Source organism: Hyla sarda, chromosome 5 (genome assembly GCF_029499605.1).
Source record: "Hyla sarda isolate aHylSar1 chromosome 5, aHylSar1.hap1, whole genome shotgun sequence".
In the NCBI taxonomy this organism is placed as follows: Eukaryota; Metazoa; Chordata; class Amphibia; order Anura; family Hylidae; genus Hyla; species Hyla sarda.
In genome coordinates, this window is record NC_079193.1 from 79,972,187 (window position 1) to 79,997,413 (window position 25,227).

The 25,227-nt window shown below is 43.4% G+C and overlaps 1 long non-coding RNA gene across 1 annotated transcript in view; it reads right to left on the bottom strand.

The window, feature by feature from the left end:
- The window catches only part of LOC130273265 (uncharacterized), a 61,135-nt gene that overhangs the window by 15,228 nt on the left and 20,680 nt on the right, over positions 1–25,227 (bottom strand). The window contains exon 2 of the long non-coding RNA XR_008843935.1: positions 845–1,014. This is a non-coding gene — a long non-coding RNA (uncharacterized LOC130273265). The remainder of the gene's footprint in view (positions 1–844; positions 1,015–25,227) is intronic.

Consider the following 25,227-nt stretch of genomic DNA (forward strand, 5'->3'; position numbering starts at 1 on the left):
TCATCCTTTCAGTACTTATGAGCTTCTGAAGTTGAGTTGTTCTTTTCTGTCTAAGTGCTCTCTGATGACACGTCTCGGGAACCGACCAGTTTGGAAGCAAATCCCCATTGCAAACCTCTTCTACTTTGTGCAGTTCCCGAGACAAGCAGAGATGTCAGCAGAGAGCAGTGTTGACAGACAGCAAACAACTCAACTTCAGCAGCTGATAATTATTGATAGGATTAAGATCTTTTAATAGAAGTAATTTACAAAGAAGTTTAACTTTCTGGAGCCAGTTGATATATATATAAAAAAAAGTTTTTCCCTGGAATACCCCTTGAAGTAATTTTACTGCAAAATCTATTTCTGTGGAGAACAAGTATAAATGACTTAAACAACAAACCCTACTATTAAAGGGCAATGAATGACAGAAAAAGGGGAATTTAAAAATAAATTCATTTGATGGTACTACATTAGCCTTTAAAACTTACAAAAATCTAAAAGAAAAAAACAGTAATTGCATAATACCAAATAAAGGTCAAGTAGCTAAACAATGCAAAAAATATTTTATGAAGCACTTTTTTTTCCTGCTAGTAATGTCAATTAGAATTTTTTTTTTACCAGGGACTTAAAGGGGTACTCTGCTGCTTAGCGTTTGGAACAAACTCAATGCCCCCTCCCATAGACTTGTGGGGTGTGATGTCATGAGGGGGCGGAGCTATAATGTCACGAGCTCCCGCGCCGGCTCCAGTGTTCGGAACAGTTTGTTCCAAACACTGAGCAGCGGAGTACCCCTTTAAAGGGGTACTACAGGATAGGGTTTAAAAACCAAAAAAATTAAATAAAAAACATCTGCTGTACTTACCTTCCACCCGGGTAGTCAATACGCCATGCTGCATCACAGCAATCATTGGCAGTAGCGATGTCCCATCTTGGCCAGTAATTGCTGAGCCACAACATGATGTATTTACCGCAGGCAATCAGAAAGAGGAGTGCATCGGAGATCACAGCGGGACAATGGAGGCACCTGGGGAGCTGTGGAAGGTAAATAGCTGGTTATTTTTTTTAAAGACAACAAACCCTACATGTTTTGTGGCACCAGCCACATCTTCAGGGGTATATAGGACATGGCTGGTGCCACGAAACATGTAGGGGAGGCAAACAAAGACAACAAACCCCTACATGTTTTGTGGCACCAGCCACATCTTCAGGGGTATAGAGGACATGGCTGGTGCCACGAAACATGTAGGGGAGGCAAACATTTTAATACAGCAGCAGGTTCACAGTTTACAGCGTTCTGCAGGTGCTGGTTTATGTTTGTTGACTCTCCTAGAGGGCGAGATGAATGCTAAAGTAGACAAGAAGCTGGAGTTTTAAACACACTAATCTTTTCGGAATTTTAGTTTTATAAGAATATAATAAAAGTGGAGTTTTATATACACAATCTATAGGGGGTTGAACCCCATGACCCAGGGGTTTACCCTCTGGGTGCTAAGGGTTTCTTGTTTTTCAGCTTATATAAGGCAAACCTGTGTGTTCACATTTTTAGTCCATTAAATTTGATGTTTAGGCCAAGTAGTCACATTATACATCTTTTGTATAGTTACATTTTAATCCCTTAATGACCTATGTTAAATATGGAGGTCACTGTCAGATGTCTGTCCTCATGTCATAATTCACAATTTCTTTGTGGATCTCTTAGGTATTGTCATATGCATAATTAGTATTATATTAAATTACACAGTGCTGCTCCTTCAGTGACGGCCAGAATTGGAGATATCTCTGATCTCAGCAGTTTAATCCCCAAAAAGGTCATGGCCAGTAGCAGCTACAGTATCTAGTGTATTTGACAGACAAATAGGGCTCCATTTGTCATCCTATCAGTGCTCCATGACCTGATTAGGAGGTGTCAATGGGTTATCTTGCCAGTTAGGGTTCCAATACCCTGCTCCATACCAAGCATTGATAGCTTTCTGTCAAGTCCCCAAGGGAAAAAAAAGTAAAAATGTAATTTAAAGTCCTGAAAAAAAATATTTTTTATTATTTGCTGGCTGTATAAGTAAAGCACAGATCAAAAGATACTCTGCAATATAACAGGATTGCAGTGTACTGTGTAAGCAATCAAATTATTGCCTGATACTAAACAAGTGAAAAAAAAAAAGGTTTTAAAAAGTCTTCCACTAATAAAAATTCAAATCCCACTCTTTTTCCCGGAACATTCTTTAAAAAATTTTGCATATCCGGCATCGCCTCATGGAAATGTCCAAACTACTAAAAAATATGTCCCATCTATCCATAAACTGTACACATAAAAGACTACAAATCGCTGTGTCAAGAATGAGTTAAAAATGAACAAAATCTGCCTTATTGTTTACATGCAGACAAGCAATAAGCTGTTGTGTCAGGTTGCCATAACTGACTAGCTTTAAGGTATATTTAAGCCAATTAAATCAGCTAGAAATTGGTTTCTTTTTCAGTCTTACCTTATTGTTACACTTCAATGTCAACTTGCATTTCTCAGATCATATGTAATTTCTCTACTTCAAGCTATGTAACTGCGGTGCAGGATATACTGTAGTGATCTTTTATAATTGTGAACAATTACAGGAAATGCTGCCAGCACAATATGCCCAATTGCAGCTGTTGCACTATAAAAGGAGCTGCCCCGTCATGCTGCCGGATGCTTATTACACAAATGATGTCTCTGGAAATGAATGTCATGAAGGTGGGAAATCGCCTCAGCCATACTTCATGAAAATTCCTAATTTAAATGAATTTCTGTAGGGAAATGATGTTCTATTTAGCAAATCTTTATCAAGTTTTCTTATTCACATGACAGGAAATGCTCAGTAATGTTGATTGTAAAAGATTCTTAATCGAATCCCTATTTAATGCAAATTTATAAAGCAGTGACCCCTAAAGCAAATATTAAGTGTTGTGTCAAATGGAGCTAGAAGCTCTAAACCATTAAACAAAGGAAATCCTAATGATACCCACGTATGCAGCATAATTCTCTTTATTGCACAAACAGTCCGGTCACAGATGCAGATATGGGCGACGGCCGTTTCACGCTTACTAGTGCTTAATCATGAACTCTCAGAGGTCACGATTTAGTGTTAGCAAGCGTGAAACGGTCCCTCGGCCAGATCTGCATCTGTGACTGGACTGTTTGTACAATAAAGAGAATTATCCTGCATACGTGGGTGCCATACTGATTTTTTTTTTTGTTTACCCATATTCGTGTTGTGGCGTATATGAAGCTTGAGCACCAGGAGAGAGCAGCATTGGGGATTGCAAAGGTGTTTGGCTGCAGTTTACAGCTAGAGTTTCAGGTACACGGCATCGCAGACTCTACTTTTTCTACACACAGGGGGAGAGTTATCAAAACCTGTCCAGAGGAAAAGTTGCTGAGTTGCCCATAGCAACCAATCAGAAGGCCTCTGAAAACTGAAATAAGCAATCTGATTGGTTGCTATAGGCAACTCAGCAATTTTTACTCTGGACAGGGTTTGATAAATCTCCCCCACAGTATCTAAACCATTAAAACTTTTGAAATAATTCATTGTTCCCTGCCAATATTAGTGTTCTATCTTCACCAAACACCTGTAGGAGGATTATTGAAGATGGCCAACAAGATATATTTCCAGCTCATTTATTCCCCTAAAATTCACTGTATTTCACATTTCACATAAAATGTGAGAGACCATTTCACACTGTATGCCTTTGAATCTCTATCCATGAATTGTTTCCCCAACAAATTAGTAGATAATGTTCACAGCTTAAATAAGTGCAAAGAGGATCTAAGTTGTGAACAGACATTTTAATTTTAACCATATCTTCCACCTGACACATTGCAAACCTTAAAGTCCCTGTAATGCAGAAAGATAGCCGTACATAAAGTTATCGTAAACTGTGTCTATCTGTGCTGCAACAGGGCCAGTAGCTAATAGGGTTGCCTACAGAGTTAGACCAGTTTAATTATAATGTATTCTCTCCACACTTAAGTTGCTTTGGAGTAAAGTTTGTTGGGAGAAGACATTTGGGAAGATTTACTATACTTATGTCAGTCTTTAACATAAACCTACTGGTGTAAGATGCACCTAATCTATTATGCCTATTAATCAATTTTGGCACTTATGGGGTAGTTATATAATATCTACACAAGTATGGAGCTAACATAGATTTAGGCTACAATTTATGCTAATAGCCTACATTATAGTAAACTTGTTGGCCATAAAGGCCCTGCTCACTTTTTTGTCTTCCCGCATTAAAATAATTGTCATGATCACGTCACGTAGGGCTGGGGAAAAGTTCACCCTAACTTTTCCTAAAGCCGCTTTCCCTTCCTATTGCCCATCCGCCCTATGCAATGGATCTACAACCACAAAGACGGTCCGGATCTACAATCATGAAGACGGTCCATAAACTGTGCTAATGTGCTGGGGCGTCAGAGTCAAAATAATAAACAGAGACTGTACAAAGTTGGCATACCCATCAAGAACACAAAGGGGTAACCACTATAATCAACAAACAGGAATATGAAGGCAAGATATAGCCTACTGACAATCAGTTCAGGAACCAGAGACAAGATAAATGGTAGATATGAAAATATGAACAGGACTGAATAACAGGATAAATATAACATGGACTAAACCGGACCAGGATATGCAGGGGATGAACGGGTAAACTGTTGTCAGACACCATACAGGTCGGTATACTAGAACACAATTTACACTAGACAGATACAAGAAAAACTTCAAAAGCCAAACTCCATAACATGAAGGAATACAGGAACTACAAAAGCCAAACTCCATAAAATATTGGAATGCAGGTACTACAAAAAACTATACAGGACTGACACAAGAACTAAACAGGGCAGATAACAGAACACAATTTGAACACGGGTCTAACCAAGGTACGCAAAATATATACAAAGTATAACACTAAAACCCTGATCATCAAGGCTAAAATCTAAATACAGCATAAGAAGCCATGGCTATATATGTACACAGACAAATGTGCTATGTCAAACATTGTGCAAACATAATGCAATTACCAGCAAGCAATACCAGCAGAGTTGGGTCTAAATAACCCTGAAATAACCCCACACAGGAGCCTTTAGGCTGCAAACATTAACACTATCCTGACCAAGGCACACAACATGCAAAAACTGGTCAGACATGAACAGCAGGTGTGAATACAGAACAACAAAAAAACACAGAATACAGATATTACAATAATGTTTGTATTACAGTCTATGGAAAAGCGGCCATCAATGCACGTATTGTGTATTGTCAAACAACCGTGATTTCGAATGGCCATTAAAATAATAAGCATGCTCATTTATTTGGCCACAAATAAAAAAATTACAGGAGGAATAATGAACACCAGTTAAGGGGTTGTCTGGAGGATTAGTTTTATCTTTAAAAGTGCTCATAGTTGGAGTTAAAAACATAAATCATCTACTCATCTCCTGCTAATACCCAGCTTGTGCCGCTCTAAGTCCCTGCTGCTGATGCCTTTGTGCTATTGTCTGGACACACAGGAAATATTCATTCAGCGAATCACAGTCTAAGGTAGGTCACATAAGTGGTATAACAGGGCACGTTTAAGCAGTATGCTTTCCTCTACTGTCATACCACCAAAACACGTCCTGTCATATCACTTATGTGAATAAATATTCACCTTCCTGCAGTTATTTGATCAGTGCTGGGCCTCTTACTTACTTCTTATTGGACTATTTTCTTTGCCACAAGCACCACCACGATCTACGGAAGTGCCGACGACTACCGTCAAAATAAGGTAGGTCACCACTGAGCAGGTTTTTCTTATGTGTGGAGAGAAAGGCAGAAGGCAGTGGGGACTATCACTGGCAGAATGGCACTAATAGGTGGCAGGTGAGTACATTTTTTTCTCATTTTATTCATCCCACCCTAAACACTTTAAAAAAGAAAAATAATGCCCCAGACAACCACTTAATAAATCCCTTCCCTTGTGTTACTCTCTACCAACATCTATTTTATCACTTTAAAGGGTTTAGGTTTTAAAACACTGGCTAGAGAATAAGTGTCTGATCACAAGGAGATCTCAGCCTATTCTGTTTGCTTCAGTGACTATTTTTTGTCGCATAAAAACCTAAGGATATTATTATTATTTCTTCTTTTTTATTTTTATTATTTTATTTTCCTCTAAAGTCACAATATTATTCAGCTCCAGAATGACCATTGTAAATAAAAAATATTGTCTTTTGAGACCAAAACTGTATGGAAAACTAGTATTTGGTTCTGAAGCTCCCAAAATGTCAACCCAGAATAAGAAAAAAAAATGAAGATTAAAGAAAAAGCAGCAGATAACTAATACAGATGAAGCAAGTCCTGTACATATAAAAGGTAGAAGTAGCTGCTAGAAGCTACAAATACTTTGTACATAGAGGACAGGTGTTTCAGGGTGTTGTATATTATATACAGTGTACCATAAAAATAAAATGGAGCCCCACCACCTGGTGTCCTAAAAAAAACTGCTAGTACTGGCACAGGTAACGAGTAGTACAGTACCACACTATACTGTAGGGAGGGGCTACTAGAGAGTCAATCGGTGCTTATTTGAAATGCCTATAGCATTGTCTTTTAAAGGGATACTTCACCCCTAGACATGTTTTCCCCTATACAAAGGATAAGGGATAACATGTCTGATTTCAGGGGACACTGTGGCATTGCGGTCAGGGAAGCCTGAGGTCACGCCCCCTCCATTCATGTCTATGGGAGGGAGCATGACGGCCCCTCCCATAGACATAAATGGAGGGAGCATGATGGGACCTCACAATCACAGAAGCCCCACCCAGGCTTCCATGACCGTAACCACACAGCACTGGCCCGGAGATTGCGGGGGTCCAAGCCCCTTTAAATATAGTTTCAAGTTGCAATGGTCCAGGAAAGACCATTGTACATTGAAAATAGTGTAACTTAAGATACCACTGTAGTAGTAATAATAATTAAATAAGGATAATAATAAATATAATTTATTTATATTATGGTTATTATTATGGTGCAAAAAAAACAAAACACTTTTCCCACATTAAGTAAAAAGTAAAAGCCATTTCTCATATGGAAAATATTGTTTATTCTATAGGAATGCATCCTGCTATTATCAGGCAGGCACTCCAGATCACTTACTATCCTAAATAAAACGTTGTAATCCAGGGCAAACAATCGGTGATTAATACATTATATCGTAAAAAGTTTTCTTTAGCTATAATAAATGGCAGTCTAATGGCTGTTGGTATAAGGTTACAAACCAGTTTAAATAAATAAATGCAAACATAATACACATTCCATTCATTAATAGACTTCGATTCATGCCATGCTAAACGAGGCAATTAATAGACATCTAAACCCATTTTTACTTTGTCTTTGCTTTACTTTATGGTACTATTTAAAGCTCTGTGCTTATTATTAGACTGTATTTACTTTATTTAATGGTTTTACCATATGTGTCTCCAAAATTTCTTCTTGACTAAAGTTCCAAAGTGTTTGCTTTTGCCTCATCTTTTCCATATTTTTCTCCGGATGCTTTGACATTAGCATTTCATTTGACAATTAGGCTATAGTACTATAGGGTGCAGGGTGGTCTAGTGGGCAATCATAGCAGCTGTAGAACATAAATACACGGTCATAGACCATTGGACTAAAGAATACGCAGAGTGGTATCCCAAGCTAAACACAAGCTTATTTAGTTCCATATTATCTCACATTTGATTGGTATCATTACTTTAAGGAGCAATTACACATGCATTTTAGCACACGTCATCTAAGTTGATGATCACATTGACCTCTTTCATCAAAGATAAATGTGAAGGACACTTCAAAGAAGACTAACAAAAATACATACGGTATATAAAAGGTTAATAAAAAGTTATAGGGGGAGATTTATCAAAACCAATCAGATTGCTTCTTTCATTTTTAACAACTCAGCAACTTTTCCTTTGGACAGGTTTTGATAAATCTCCCCATCAGTTTTTTAATTACCGTATTTTTCGCCCTATAGGACGCACCGGCGTATAAGACGCACCCAATTTCTAGGTGCAAAATCTAAAAAAAATAAAGATTTTGAACCCGATAGTGGTCTTCAACCTGCGGACCTCCAGATGTTGCAAAACTACAACTCCCAGCGTGCCCGGACAGCCGTTGGCTGTCCGGGCACGCTGGGAGTTGTAGTTTTGCAACATCTGGAGGTCCGCAGATTGAAGACCACTGCATAGGAGGTAATACTCATGTGTCCCCGCCGCTCCGGACCCGTCACCGCTGCCCTTGATGTCGCTCCATCGCTGTCGCCGTGTCCCCGTCGCTCCGGAACGTCTCTGCTGCCGGCCGGGTATCCTCGCTCTCCGTCGCCGCCATCACGTCGTTACGCACGCCGACGCACGTACGCGACGACGTGATGACGAGGAAGGAGAGCGTCGGCCATACAGGGGATCCCTGAACGGAGAAGACACCGAGGAGGCAGGTAAGGTCCCTCCCAGTGTCCTGTAAGCACTAACCCGGCTATTCAGTCGGGCTGTTCGGGACCGCCGAGGTGAAATCGCGGCGGTCCCGAACAGCCCGACTGAACAGCTGGGTTAGTGTCACTTTCCCTTCAGTCGCGGCGGTCAGCTTTGATCACCGCGTCTGAAGGGTTAATACAGGGCATCACCACGATCGGTGATGTCCTGTATTAGCCGCGGGTCCCGGCCGTTGATGGCCGCAGGGACCGCCGCGATAGGGGTGTATTCGCCGTATAAGACGCACCAACTTTTTCCCCCCCAGTTTTGGGGAAGAAAAAGTGCGTCTTATACGGCGAAAAATACGGTAGATCTTAAATCTCTGATACCTGATTGAGTCAATTTCTAGGCCCAAACGCCTGATGACAACATGTCACCTTGTGACTTCTGTCAGGGGAAGTGATGTCTTCGAAGATTAGAATCACTCTCCAGGCTTTGAGTCTATCACAACACAGAATGTATTTAAGATTTAATGTTTTTAAAGTACAATAAAAAGTTTTAGTTTATTTGGGTGGGTATCCTTCAACATTGATAAAGGGGTACTCGTGGTTAAGATTTTTGGCTATATTGCATCTTCTTTTAATATTCATGTTTTTTGCAATTGACATGTATTATATGTTTGTGTAGCATGTGTCTTTTTTTCTTACCTGTTTGTGGGCCAGGAAGTTCTGTAGTTCTGTGTTGGATCTCTTACTGTCGTCCATGCGTCGGCCATGTTAGGATTAGGCTGTGGACAATGCGTCAGGGCTTTTTTTTTCTCTCAGAGCCCGGAGGACGCAGGTCTGCATGAGAGAAAGAAGCTAGAGCAGGGGGAGAGAGAGGACGTACACAGCTCCTCATCTCCCCTCCCCCTGCTCTGTCTTCTGAGGACGCAGGTCTGCACTGAAAGAAGACAGAGAAGATAAGAGTGTTATCTGTAGGGGAGGATGACAAAGTGCATGGGCTGGGGATGTATAGACTGCAGGGGAATAAATCTCAGACTGGGGATGATTTCTATGTGTGAAGGGGGGCAGGGGGGGACTCCTGAATGACACATGATGTGAGTTGTAGTCCCTGTTTTGTGTGTGTATGCTAGTGTTTACAAACCAATGTGCCTCCAGCTGTTGCAAAACTATAACTCCCAGCATGCCCTGACAGCCTTTGGGCATGCTGGGAGTTGTAGTTTGGCAACAGCTGGAGGCACACTGGTTGGGAAACACTGTTCTAGCCAATTCAGTACATTACAAACAAAGTGCATTGTTCCCCCAACCAGGGTGTCTTCAGCTGTATCAAAACTACAACTCCCAGCATGCTGGTAGTAGTAATTTTTTAACACTTGGAGGCATCCTGGTTGGGAAACACTGGTGTATGCCCTATAGAGGTGTGGTGAACTACAACCCCCAGGAGACTACAGAGGCAGCATGCTGGTGTTATACCACAGACTGAAGACTCCTAAATGAAACATGCAGAGAGTTGTAGTCCCTTTTGTGTGTGTATGACAGTGTATCCCAACCAAGGCTGATTATATTAGCGTGCTGTGTATAAGGGGCCAACCCGGGAAAATAGAAGAATGGGTAGAGGGCGGAGCAAAAAAAAAAGGAGCTGCCCCAAACCAGCAAGGCATGTGGCATGCTGGGATTTGTAGTTTTCAGCACAGCAAGAAACAGGAAATAGAAGCAAAGATAAGAAAACAAAGTGGGGGATAAAAGGACAACAAAGAACAGAAATAAAGTAGCCTAAACAACAAGAATAGAGCTGAAACAAAACAAAAAGGGTAAGTAAAAAACTGAAAAACACGTTGACCACTGGAGTACCCCTTTAAGGCATCTATGGTTGATTAAAGAGGCATTCTTCAAAACAAAGTCCTGTGTAACATATAACTAATAGAGGACCACAGATAGTCTACTGAAAACTGGGTCTTACACTATACAGTCCTTCTGCAGTTAACTTTTCTAAACACACAAGATGTGCTGTACTATCAAGGCCTCAAGCTGTACAATAAAGCTGTCATTTACTCAGCCATTAGCAAAAGATCATGAGATAACTCTCCTCATTCTTTCCCAGTCTATACAGCAAAGCTGACAGGCTCACAGAAAACAGCAAGTGTCACCCTATTATAACTGCTCTAATGACCAGTGGGAAAACTGTAATATGTTAAGATCAACACTGCCAAAATGTTTTAAAAATATATTTATTTTGAAAACCTGATTCAATAAATATGCAATTTACTGGTGGTACATTTGCAGCACTGGGTGATTACTTTATCTTGAAGGGGTTATCTGGGTTCATAATTTTTTTTTATCTATGGCTGGAGGCCATACTCACCTATTCTGGTCCCCCACAGCCCTGAACTCAGTGCCTTTTTGGTTCCCCGCTTCGCTCATCACTATTTTTTCCTGCTGACAAAGCAAGTCTGCTCAGCAGGACCTGCCTACAAAGCCAATCACTGTTCCACTATGGTCAGTGACTGGCTGAGCATGCAGGTCCCGAGAAGCAGGAAAAAGGAACAAGCTGCAATGAGTGGGGAACCTGAAGGTGCTAAAACAGGAGCTGTGGAGAACTGAGGAAGGTGATTATGATTTATTTTTTATTTTACAGTGCTCCCAGCCATATATTAAAAATGTATGAGCCTGGAAAAACTTTAATGCTCTTTTTTATAACAGGTTGAACCAGCAAAATGCCCAACTGTGATGCAGTGGTACAAATGTAGCAGACTTTAAAGGGGTATTCAAGCAAAAACATCTTACCCCCTATCCAAATGATAGGGGATAATATGTCTGATCGTGGGGGGCCATCACGGCCATCACGCCCCCTCCCATAGACATGAATGGAGGGCATGGCCTGACGTCACGTCCTTAGTCCCGGAAACCCAGAGGTCTCCGAAATTGGAGACGCAGCCCTGCATAGAATGCAGGTGCTGCAGGAAGATCGCGGGGGGTCCCAGCAGCGGGCCCCCCGTGATCAGACATCTTATCCCCTATACTTTGCATAGGGGATAAGATGTTTTTGCCCGGACTGCCCCCTTAAATTGACACTTAACAGTTTACATACTAGGTTGCAACAAACTTTAACTTGACATGTTCAATAACATTATGTGGTAATTGTCAAGTTAATGTTTGCTACAGATGTAATACATGGTTGTCAAAAGCAATAAAAAGTATTAAGTGCTATTTTATTTGTGAACATAAAATTATCGACATATCTTCGTACTGAAGAACAAAATGTACGGAGGTAATCCTTAAACGTGGTTTGAATTCAGCCCAAATCTGTTTTTAATTCCAATTCTCAGTAATATCTGGATTAACAAATAAAGTTACAATTCTCCTGGTATATGAGTTTGCCAAGATTCTGCATGACAAGTGCACTAAATAATACAATACATTCCTATTTACTATAGTAAACAGTGGGAGCATCAGCTATTATAGTGTCTTGTTCCTGGGTTTACCCTCTTCCCTTGCTTGTATGGAAACAAATTGAATTTCCTGATTTGAAATGGCAAACTCTATCATTACATACAGTAAGATTTCATAGAGCATCTGTCATCACACAAAGACAAATACATTTCTCAAAGAAACATCTGGTGCCTTGTTAAAGAAGCCTCAGGCCAGCTCAGTGCAATGAATGAAAAATGTACCAGAGATATTGTCATTTTGTGTTGTTTTTCCATCTAACCAACAGAATATGGAATTCATTAGCATCGCTTTACTATAGGTGATGCTCTTCTGTATATTGCACATTAAAATATATTGTCATGTGAGGTCATTACAAAAACTGATGTATAGGATACAACATAGGACATATGGTTTTCTATCAGCAAATGCTATTTTGAGCACATGCCAGACACACAAATACATGCCTATTCTTCACACCCTATCTAGATAAGGACGCCCAAAATTACATTTTAGCAGGTAATAAAAGCAAAAAATGATTGCAAAATAATTTGGAAGTCATGCCAGCTGGCAGTTATATAATGTTATTAAGAGTGTCTCTTCTTTTGTGAATTGGGAATTTATTTATACCTGCGGTTTTAAAGTTCAGGAAGATTGTTATTATATATTCAGTTTAAGGAAAAATATTGATAAGTGAAGAAAACAATGTATGAAGCTTGAGGATGTATGAGAGTAAATGAGGGGGCGTGGCCTGGCTGCCGAGGACGGTGGCCGCACAGTGAGAGAGCTCTGGGTCTGAGGCCTCATTGAGCGACTTCACCTAGCTGATACAGCCTTGAAACTTACCCTAGCCAGTGCTCACTCCTCTCTGGATCATGACTGGACGCAGAAAAAGGGTCCCGAAGCAGGGGACTCTACAGAAATTCAGCTTTACCCGCGTTGGATGGGTTTTTCAAGATTATGTCGTGCCGGCCTCCCTTGCCTCTCCTCCCTGCTCCCACAGCAGAATGGGCTCACCTGCTTCTCCACATCCCCAGTGCTCCAGCTCGGACCCGGAGCTGTTTGCGCATACCTCTCAGCCCCGACAGTCTGCTGCCTCAGGTCTGCGATCCCCACCTTCAGCCCACAGTGTGGAGGACCTCCGAGGCTTGCTGCGGATACAGCGGACATGGGCGACTCGGCCTGGGGTGACCCTCCTGCCCCGCTACCTTCTGTGAGTCCGTCTCTGGACGAAATCAGTGTGTCTGGCCAAATGATGACGGATGTAACCATGAAGGTGGCGCTTGCTGGTGGCGCTTCGCATAATGTTTCTGGGGGACATAAATAGTATGATTGGTGAATATGGCGGTGGATGCGTTGGGTAGCAGAGTGGACCACATTGAGAACAAGATGAAGAATTCTGTGGATGCACTTAAAGCCAAAATTGCTGATTTGTAAGATAGGAGCAGGAGGAACAATGTTAAGTTACAGGGTATCCCAGACTCAGAACAGCCCGGGGATATCCCCCACTATGTTCGCTCCTTGTTACAAGCAGTGCTCACATCCTGCACCCCTCATGAACTTGAAGTAGACAGGGCACACAGGGTCCCTCGACCAAAACATTTGGATGACTCTGTCCCCAGAGATGTCCTGGCGAAGATACACTTTTTTACGATCAAGGAGAGAGTAATGGAGTACTCGAGAAAGAATGGGGACCTGCCGGCTCCATATCATACGTTTTCTATATTCGCTGATCTGTCTGCTGCTACCCTGCAAGCTCAAAGAAACCTACTGCCTGTTACCCAAGCATTACGTTCATTACGGCGAACATCTCTTACAGATGGGGATTCCCCATGCGGTTCCTGATACGCAAGGATAATACCCTGCACGTGATTAGTTCACTGAATGAAGGACTTGCTTTTCTTTCAGATCAACGCATCCCTTCAGCCCCTCTGAGTCAACGATCCCTGGGAGCACCTGTCCCTAGAATCCCTAGAGACTGGTCGACATCCTCAAGTCAAGACAGTATCTAATTCATATGCTTTCCTGGTGATCGATGGTGACACCGACTACTGTCCTTTGGTCATAGTGTGGACTATTACCCCACTCCATAATGCAAGCTCCTTCTTTTGGAGCTCTTTGACTTTTGTTATTTCCTTTGTTTTTGTGTTTGTTTTTGTTTGCTATTGTTCTACACCTGAGCTTCATAAGTATTACCTTTATTATTGCTTTTTGACCTGTGCTCATGTAGTGTCATTCCTGCTTGACATAGAGGTTGGCGCGTGCTGGCTGGGAAGCGCGCTTCCTCACCGAATATATCTGCCTGACATTTAAGCTAACTTCTTATTATCCTTTTGGTCATGGTAGTTAAAATTGCTTGTATTAACGCAAATGGTTTGAACACACCTCACAGAAAAGATCTCACTTGTGGAAAGATACCAGCTCCCTTAAGTGTGATATTCTTTGCGTACATGAGACACATTTATTGGAGAAAGATGCATTTAGAGTGAAACTCCCTTCTTTCCCCCATATCTATCACTCCCACTTTACATTTAAAACTAGGGGTACTTTCATAGCTGTTAGCTTCTTTTAGCGTAAAGGAAACAGAGTTGCCATCTCTGATCCCTGTGGTCGCTTTCTGATCTTATGTTGCACTGTTAATGCGATCCAGATGACTATAGTCTCTGTATATACTCCTAATCGCAGCCAACTCAGCTTGCTGAACAAGGAATTGCAGCGAGCGCTTAACTGTAAGTGGAGGTCTCTTATTATAGGAGGCGACTTTAACTTAGTAATGGACCCTACCATAGATTCCACTGCCCTATCCCGCACAATCAATGTTGTTGGCGAATTGGGCGTAGAAACAGGAGCTGTATGACACATGGCGCATAGGCCACGGTACAGAGAAAGGTCACAACACACATTCCAGGTTGGACATGCTATTGATATACAGAACTTCACTGTCTAACATCAAAGAATCCACCATAGAAGATATCACGTGGTCTGACCACTCATCTGTTACCCTCTCATTGCATGATAAGGTCTCCTCACCAACCTCTTATTTATGGCGTATTAGCCCGTTTTTGCTGTCCCACCGGGAATACTCTCACAAATCAAGGGAGGATGTTTCTGACTATTTTTACATTAATGCAGGTTCCATTGAAAGTGCAGTCTCACTCTGGAATTGTCACAAAGCCGTAATTTGTGGTTCGTGTGTTAAATATGGATCAATACTCAAGAAACTTAGAGACCAAAAACTAACCTCCCTTCTTTCCCAGTTACAGATTGTTGAATGGACAATAGAGATGATCCCTCTCCTGAATTTTCCGCAGCTCTTACTGATTTGCGAATGGACTTGCGCCATCACATGCTAGCTTCCTATGAGAAGGCTTATCGGAAGACCCAGGCTTGGTATTACTCTCAGGACAATAACGCAGGTAAATCCCGTATCCTTTCCCTTATTCACCCTACCACAGGTACTAAACTTGTCGCCCCACTAGACAGAACGAACGGCTTCGCTGCTTTCTATGCTGCCTTATACAACTTGAAGGACTCCATAATATCCCCTCCAGATCACATATTCTCTGTTGACCACTACTTAGAGTGGCTTAATCTACCCCCTCTAACTGAGCAGCAACGTTCCGATCTTAATGCCCCTATCACCCTGACCGAAATCCAGAAAGTCATTAACTCCCTGCCGACTAATGGTTTTACTAGTGCCTCTCTCCCTCTCTGTCCCAGCACTTAACTGCTTTTTGTAACGAAACTATGACCACTAGTTCTCTCCCCGGAGAAAATCTTCGGGCCTTGATCATGACCATACCTAAACCAGGGAAACCCACAAACCTCCCAAAAAACTTCCGCCCTATCTCTTTGTTAAACCAAGATATCAAAATATATTCCAAAGCCATAGCACTTAGATTATCCCCTATTCTCCCCCATCTGATTAGTGCGGATCAGTCTGTATTTGTCGCAGGTAGACAGTCGGCAGATAACACCCGCCGCCTGTTTCATATTCTCTACCATATAGAGAGTGCCTCTATTCCTGCACTGATACTTGCACTTGATGCCAAGAAGGCCTTCGACCGGCTCCGCTGGTCGTATGCCTTCCCGGGTTCTGAGAGCTATGGGGTTCTCTGGACCCATTTTGTCAGCTATGAAGGCCCTTTATACCTGTCCGACTGCAAGGGTCCTAGTCAACGGGGCTTTATCTGAGGAATTCTCTATCACTAAAGGCTCTCGACAGCAGGGCTGCCATCAGAAATTTATAATTAGATTAGAGAATACATGGAGGGGGTGTGCCAGCCGCGGCTTCCTGCGGGGTACAGACATCAGCTTCCAGAAAACTGCCGCCCCCCGCGATCTTTGAATAGGGGATAAGTTATTTTTCACCAGACTACTGCATTAACAGAGAGGCCCCGATGCTAGAAACCACAGGGCCCTGATGCAAAAAATTACCTCGACCCCCCCCCCCCCCCAAGGCCCGGGCATTTTAGAATAAGCGGCTCGTTTTTTTGGTGGGGGTCTGACTGCTGAGACCACCACCGATCTCCTCGATTGAAGTGGTTCTCCCACTGTTGGAAAGCTAAAACTCCCATCATGTCTGGAGAGCCTCAGGCATTATGGGAGTTGTAGTTTTGTAACCGCTGGAGAGACACAGATTGGACACAGTTTTACCCATCATCACTGCAGAACTTAAAGTGACTACAGCTCTGATGGGACAGTCAGGAGAATACACAATTATATCAGTGACCTGAGTGACGTCTTCTGACTTGAGTTATGTCTTCTCTGTTATCTTTTCTTCTTCATCTGGTCCAGACACCAGGTCTTCCTCCAGCTCCATCTTCTCTGCAGAGTCTGACATCCAGACATCATTGGCTCCTCACTATGTCAGCAGATCCTCATCCTCTGCATGAAGACAGTAATCATTACAACCTTGCCAGAAAGTGTATCCGAAATAAAATACTGCCCCACTCTGTACCCTGAATATAATACTGCCCCACACTGTACCCTGAATATAATTCTGCCACACACTGTACCCTGAATATAATACTGCCCCACACTGTACCCTGAATATAATCCTGCCACACACTGTACCCTGAATATAATACTGCTGTACACTGTACACTGAATATAATACTGCTGTACACTGTACCCACTAAATGTAATGCTGCCCCACACTGTACCCTAAATAAAATACTGCTATACATTGTGCCCACTAAATATATAATTCTGCCCCACATTGTACCCTGAATATATTACTGCTACACACTGTACCCTGAATATAATACTGCCACACACTGTACCCTGAATATAATACTGCCACACACTGTACCCTGAATATAATACTGCCACACACTGTACCCTGAATATAATATTGCCACACACTGTACCCCTGAATATAATACTGCCACACACAGTACCCTGAATATAATACTGCCACACACTGTACCCCTGAATATAATACTGCCACACACTGTACCCTGAATATAATACTGCTATACACTGTACCCTGAATATAATACTGCCACACACTGTACCCTGAATATAATACTGCCACACACTGAACCCTGAATATAATACTGCTATACACTGTACCCACTAAATATAATCCTACCACACACTGTAACCTGAATATAATACTGCTATACACTGTACCCTGAATATAATCCTGCCACACACTGTACCCTGAATATAATACTGCTATACACTGTACCCACTAAATATAATCCTGCCACACACCGTACCTTGAATATAATACTGCTATACACTGTACCCTTAATATAATACTGCCACACACTGTATCCACTAAATATAATCCTGCCACACACTGTACCCTGAATATAATAATGCTATACACTGTACCCTGAATATAATACTGCTATACACTTTACCCACTAAATTTAATCCTGCCACACACTGTATCAACTGAATATAATACTACCCCACACTGTACCCTGAATATAATACTGCTATACACTGTACCCACTAAATATAATCCTGCCACACACCGTACCCTGAATATAATACTGCCATAAACTGTACCCTGAATTAGGGCTGGGCGGTATACCGGTTCATACCGAATACCACATTTTTTGGGCTGCACAATATGAATTTTCCCCCATACCGCAATACCGGTTGGGCCCCTCCCCCTCGGGAATGTATTATCAGCCCAGCGCAGCAATGTCCCCACATCGGGGAACTAATCCTATGTTACCCGCCAGTGCTGTTCTTCCCCCCCCCCCACCAATTAATGATCAGCCCAGCGGGGTACTACTCACATATGTCAAGCACTGCCCTCCTCCTCTTTGTTGGGGGCCGCCGGGCACTGGAACTCTATACTGTACGCCAGTGGTCTCCAACCTGTGGACCTCAAGATGTTGCAAAACTACAACTCCCCAACGGCTGTCCGGGCATGCTGGGAGTTGTAGTTTTGCAACAGCTGGAGGTCCGCAGGTTTGAGACCACTGCTGTGCGCTGTATACCTATGCACGGGATGCAAAAGATAAAGAAAATAAACGGTAACTTGCCTACGTCGGCCACACGCTGGGGACAGGAACGTCGGAGAGCCGTCAGCCTATCACCGGCCGGAGCGATGTCCCGCCCCGGCCAGTGATAGGCTGAGCCCACTGTCATGTAAGGAGCTCTGGCCGGCTTCTTACATGACAGTGCGCTCAGCCTATCACTGGCCGGGGCGGGATATCACTCCGGCCAGTGATAGGCTGACGGCTCTCCGACGTTCCCGTCCCAAGAAACAGCATGTGGCCGACGTAGGTAAGTTAAAGTTTATTTTCTGTGTCTTTTGCAGCCCGGGCATAGGTATACAGCGTACAGCAGTGGTCTCAAACCTGCGGATCTCCAGCTGTTGCAAAACGACAACTCCCAGCATGCCCGGACAGCCGTTGGCTGTCCAGGCATGCTGGGAGTTGTAGTTTTGCAACATCTGGTGGTCCGCAGGTTGGAGACCACTGGCGTACAGTGAGTTCCATCTCCGGCGGCCCCCAACAAAGAGGAGGAGGGCGGTGCTTGAATGTGAGTAGTACCCCGCTGGGCTGATTATTAATTGGGGGGAGCAGAACAGTGCTGTCAGGTAACATGATTTGGGGGGGGGGGTGAAAATAGCGTTATATACCGTGGAACCGCCGTAAGTTAAAAAAATACAGTGATACACATATTTGGTCATACCGCCCAGCCCTACCCTGAATATAATACTAATATAATACACTGTATATAATACCCACTAAATATAATCCTGCAACACACTGTATCCACTGAATATAATACTGCCCCACACTGTACCCTGAATATAATACTGCTATACACTGTAACCACTAAATATAATCCTGCCACACACTATACCCACTAAATATAATACTGCCCCACACTGTATCCTGAATATAATGCTGCCCCACACTGTATCCATTGAATATAATACTGCCACACACTGTACCCACTAAATATAATCCTGCCACACACTGTACACTCTGAATATAATACTGCCACACATGCATACATATATTCATATATACATATACACCCCCTCTTATCCTCTGTGTCCTCATCACCCCCATAACCCACCGCCAAGCCTCTCCTCATCACTACTATAACCCCCCCTGCATCTCTCACCACCCCCATAACACCCCCCTGCACCTCTCATCACCCCTGTAACCCCCCCCTCTCATCACCCCTGTAACCCCCCTCTCATCACCCCTGTAACCCCCCCTCTCATCACCCCCATGACCCCTCTCTCATCACCCACATAACCCCCCTCTCATCACCCCCATAACCCCCCTGCATCTCTCATCACCCCCATAACACCCCTCTCATCACCCCCATAACACACCCCTGCACCTCTCATCACCCCCATAACCCCCCCTCTCATCACCCCCATAACCCCCCTGCATCTCTCATCACCCCCATAATCCCCCCTCTCATCACCCCCATAACCCCTCTCTCATCACCCCCATAACCCCCCCTCTCATCACCCCTATAACACCCCCCTGCACCTCTCATCACCCTCATAACCCCCCTCTCATCACCCCCATAACCCCCCTCTCATCACCCCCATAACCCCCCTGCATCTCTCATCACCCTCATAACCCCCCTCTCATCACCTCTATAACACCCCCTGCACCTCTCATCACCCTCATAACCCCCTCTCATCACCCCCATAACACCCCCCTGCACCTCTCATCACCCCCATAACACCCCCCTCTCATCACCCCATAACACCCCCCTGCACCTCTCATCACCCCCATAACCCCCCATGCACCTCTCACCACCCCTATAACACCCCAAGCACCTCTTCCCATGCACCTCTCATCACCATTGTAGTCTGCAAACAACTATCAAGCCCCCTCCGACCCACCGCCCGCCCACCAGTTCACCTACCCTGCCGTGGATCAGTGCAGCTGCTGCTCCTGTCACAGTGTCACTGCACGGGGAGGATCCGTCGGGAGGATGCTTTAGCTGGACTGGAGATCGCGCAGGGACAGGTGACTGGAGTAGACGTGCGTGCCTGCGCGGGGCACGTCGACTTCCATCAGCCCCTGGTCTGTTCGGCCCTGCAGTACTTCTTAAGGGGCCCGCGCCCTTGAAAGTGCGGGCCATAGTCCTGCGGGCCCCCCGGACTATGAGGCCCGGTCATAGTCCTGGGGCACCCAGCCAGGGGTCAGTGAGTGACAGTCGCAGTCACTCACTGACAAGCCGGAAAAAAAAAAAAGGTCCAGGGATGTCCGGGCCCCCCTGAAGCTTCGGGCCCCTACAAATGTATGGGTTGTACCCCCTTGATGGCGGCCCTGCTTGACAGGGGTGCCCCCTGTCCCCTCTAATATACATATTGTCAATTGAACCCCTGGCACATGCACTCAGATTGAACACCAAAGTTCGTGGAGTGGTGGTGGGAGATCGGCATCACATAGTCTCGCTATATGCGGACGATGTGATCCTGATGCTAACAGACCCTCTGGACTCTCTCAAAGAGGTACTAGATAACATTTCTGTTTTTGGACAGCTCTCCTACTACTCCCTGAACACTTCAAAGACACAGGCACTACCCCTAAATTTACCCTGAACTATGGTAGATACCCTGAAACAAACATACTCGTTTGAATGGAGACAACAGGATGTTTCTTATTTGGGTGTCCGTCTTTTTTACCCCCACTCCTTCCTCTTTCACCATAACTACGAACCTCTCTTACATGAGCTTGGAGCTGACGTATTGCGTCTCTCCAAGTCTGAATTATCATGGATAGGGCGCATTGCCACCTTTAAAATGTTTTTGCTCACGAAGTTGTTATTCATGTTTTGCTCCCTCCCCATTTCTTTGCCTGACTCCTTTTTTCGATCAGCCCAAAGACTACTCACTGACTTTATCTGGTCCCATAGAACTCCCAGACTTGCCAGCTCTCTGCTAGTGAGGTCCACGGAGGCGGGTGGACTTGGTAGCCCAGATATTAAAAGCTATTACCTAGCAACCTTGGTGTCTTTATTGAAGAACTGGTGGTCCCCTCCTTGTAACTCCCCTTGGGTGAGTCTTGAGTCCTTCTCCACACGGCCTCTGTCGTCCAGGGAGGTAATGCTCCTTCATCTTTGGCAGCTCCCTGATCCCCTCCTTGCCCATCCTCTGATTAGGGCATCATACCGTGCCTGGAAGTTTAATCACTCAACACTCTCACCAAGGGGTCTTCTGGTTCCACAGGACATGCCCCTCTCCATTGTACAATCTCAGATACCATACCTGGACTTGAGAGGCTGCCAGCTTCGGGGCATCACCCTTGCAAGCCAGGTTATGGACGAGCACGGTGTCAGACCCTTTGCAGACCTTGCAACTGATTTCTTACTCCCCATTAGAGACTTCTATATCTATTTGCAGATCAGACACTTTTTACAATCCCTCGCACCCTCCGCTTCTGTAATAGACAGATATACGTCCCATTACTTATCCACTTCTCAAAGAGGGTTAAAACCTATCAACATAGCACTCACACGCTCGGACAACTGCATAAAGTCATACCCCCTTAGACATTGGGAAAGGGACCTCAGCATCTCTTTTGAAGAAACAGACTGGCACACAGCTTTTAGAAATATTAAAAGAGCCTTCCTTTGTGCGACACATTTCGAAGGTGCTTACAAAACTCTTATGAGATGGTATTTTACCCCTGACAGGCTCTCCAGAATTTACTCTGGGTCTTTCGATAAATGCTGGCGAGGATGCGGACAGAGAGGTACCCTAGTTCATATTCTTGCCCCCTGATTGTATCACATTGGGCAGCAGTTAAGAATTTATTAAACTCGTTAATGTTGAGCACAACTGATTGGCCACTGGACCTAGCTGCTGTCCGTCCAATGAACAGAGACCGGTTCTGTATAATTAGCATTATAGCCAAGATTACACTGACATGGCACTGGAAATCCTCCACGATCCCTACACTTGACGCAGTCCTCCACAAAATACATACTACCTATGCTTTTGAATATATTATTGCTAGAGGATCGGGCAACATTCTTAATTTTTCACGCAGGTGGCGACAATGGGAAACCTCCTCACACTCTGCATTGCTGGAGAATATCTAATCCTACCCTTACTTACTGTGTCTTATTCACTCTCAGCTTTACACACAATAGATCACTCGCTCTATGGGATACTACCCACTCATTATCGTTTAGACTCTAGCCTTTAGCATTTTCACCGATTCGCTCTTATTAGCTTTTAGTTTACCCGAGCACGAAACGTGGGGGTTGCTCCGACCTAATATAGCTAGCTTTAGTTCTCTCTCTAATTTAGTCCAGGATGACACAGGATTCACTCCTTCTTCATTCACACTGCCTCTCTCACAGGTCTTATAGCTCAGTACCAACCTGTTAGTAACTGCCAATTTTAAAGGTAATCTTTGTTTTAATGTCTCCCTTCAAGGGACAATGTTACCATGACTGTTTGCTCCTCAGCTTCCTTCTTCATGTTAAAGGGGTATTCCAGGCAAAAACTTTTTTTAATATATCAACTGGCTCCGGAAAGTTAAACAGATTTGTAAATTACTTCTATTAAAAAATCTTAATCCTTCCAATAGTTATTAGCTTCTGAAGTTTTCTGTCTAACTGCTCAATGATGATGTCACGGGAGCTGTGCATGATGGGAGAATATCCCTTGCATGATGGGAGAATATCCCCATAGGAGCTGGACAGCTCCCGGGACGTGAGTCATCAGAAAGCAGTTAGACAGAAAACAGCAACTCAACTTCAGAAGCTAATAACTATTGGAAGGATTAAGATTTTTTAATAGAAGTAATTTACAAATCTGTTTAACTTTCCGGAGCCAGTTGATATATAAAAAAAAGTTTTTGCCTGGAATACCCCTTTAAATGTTTCTGGTTTCTTAATTCTAACTTCCCATTATATGCACTCCTGATATACTGTGCCTTACGATGTCTATGCTTTTTCGGACTTTAACGAGAATATACACCGCTGATTCATAAATATGATTCTATTTGGAGTGGCTGCGACTGCTCTAATCTCTTATTGTTATGAAAATGTTTTTGTTATGTTGAAAAACTCAATAAAAACTATTGAAAGTATGAGAGTAAATGATACAATGTAGACTCTATCACTGCCAATATGAGTCTCAGAAGTAGGAAGCAGAGCGAGGAGTGGGGGACTGGATGATGTCACTGCGGGAGTTATGGGGCACCCAGGTAGGTGAGTATGTCTTTTTTTTTTTTTTTTAATATTGGTCCAAGCAAAACATCAACAATGTTATACATCAGGATAACATGATGGAGAACAATTATAAATCATAAAGCCATAATACAGTGGTCCCTCAAGGTACAAAATTAATTGGTTCCGGGATGACCATTGTATGTTGAAACCATTGTATGTTGAGACCAGAACTCTATGGAAACCTGGTAATTGGTTCTGAAGCCCCCAAAATGTCATCCAAAAATAGGAAAAAGGATGGATTATAGAAAAATAAGTAGATAAGTAATACAGATAAAGCAAGTCCATACATATAAAAGTAAGAAAGATCTGCTGGGAGCTGTAATCACTGTCTATGTTAGTGTTTCTCAACCAGGGTGCCTCCAGCTGTTGCAAAACTACAACTCCCAGCATGCCCGGACAGCCGTTGGCTGTCCGGGCATGCTGGGAGTTGTAGTTTTGCAGCAGCTGGAGGCACCCTAGTTGGGAAACAATGGTTTATGTAGAGGAAAGGAGCTTCTTCAGGGTCCCATACAGTACACAGTGTCCCAAATGGAGCCGCCCTTACTTGGTGTCCAAAGGAGCAGCTAACCTTGGCACAGGTAAGGAGTAGTACAGAACTTGTAGTTCCTCCCTGTACTGTAGGGGGCGCTACCAGACACCAGTCAGTGCAGGCACTTCAGTAATAGAGGTGATTTACCAGTAAAATGCCAATTCTGATTGGTCAGTTCCTCCAGTTGTGACACGTTTCACAGATCTGGACTGTCTGTACATTGTATGTTGAGTCTGGTTTCAAGTTTCGATGGACCAGAAAAAAACATTGTATGTTGAAACTATTGTATGTTGAGGCCATTGTAAGTTGAGTAAAATAGAAAAGCAAAAAAAGGAGGACAGCGCCTCGTGTAATTCCGACGATATATATTAAAGCGAAGGATTAAGTAGTATGCTCACCTTGAGTGAACCTTGGGTTCATGCATGTAACCCCTCCGTGTTGGGGTAGTGAGCGGTAGTCCGGAGCTGCAGCCTGCGGGTTGCGGCCGATGTCCTCGCAGGGATCGGCAGAGGTCTTGGAACAAAGCACTGTGGGACTGCGATGGGGACCCGTTTCGCACCAAGTTTTGCGAATCTTTTCATGGGAGCGTTTGAGGAACAAATCCTGTACCAAGACCCCCTGTTTTGTAACTGTATCTCATACCAGAGGTATATAGACGATATCTTTATTGTCTGGGATAACACCATCACGAATCCCAAGGATTTCATCACATCACTAAACAATAACACGTGGAACATTCAGTTCACCCACCACCAGTATGATAACAATGCAGAATTTTTAGATGTCATGGTGTCACACAATAAGGAAAAAAAGATCACCACTAAAACCTTTTTCAAAGCAGTAGACGGGAATAGTTATTTGGATTACTCTAGCTGCCACTATCAGAAATGGATCCAAAACATTCCATACGGCCAATTTAAGAGAATTCGGCGCAACTGCACATCGGACAAAGACTTTTTTACACAAAGTGAAATCTTGAACAAAAGATTTAAAGCAAAGGGATACCCTAGATCCCTGATGCAGAATAGCAAACAAAAAGCTATGAAGACTGATCAGAAGACTTGTCTTCAACCAAAATGTAAAAACCTCACTACCACAGAAAGTTTGGAGAAATCCTACGC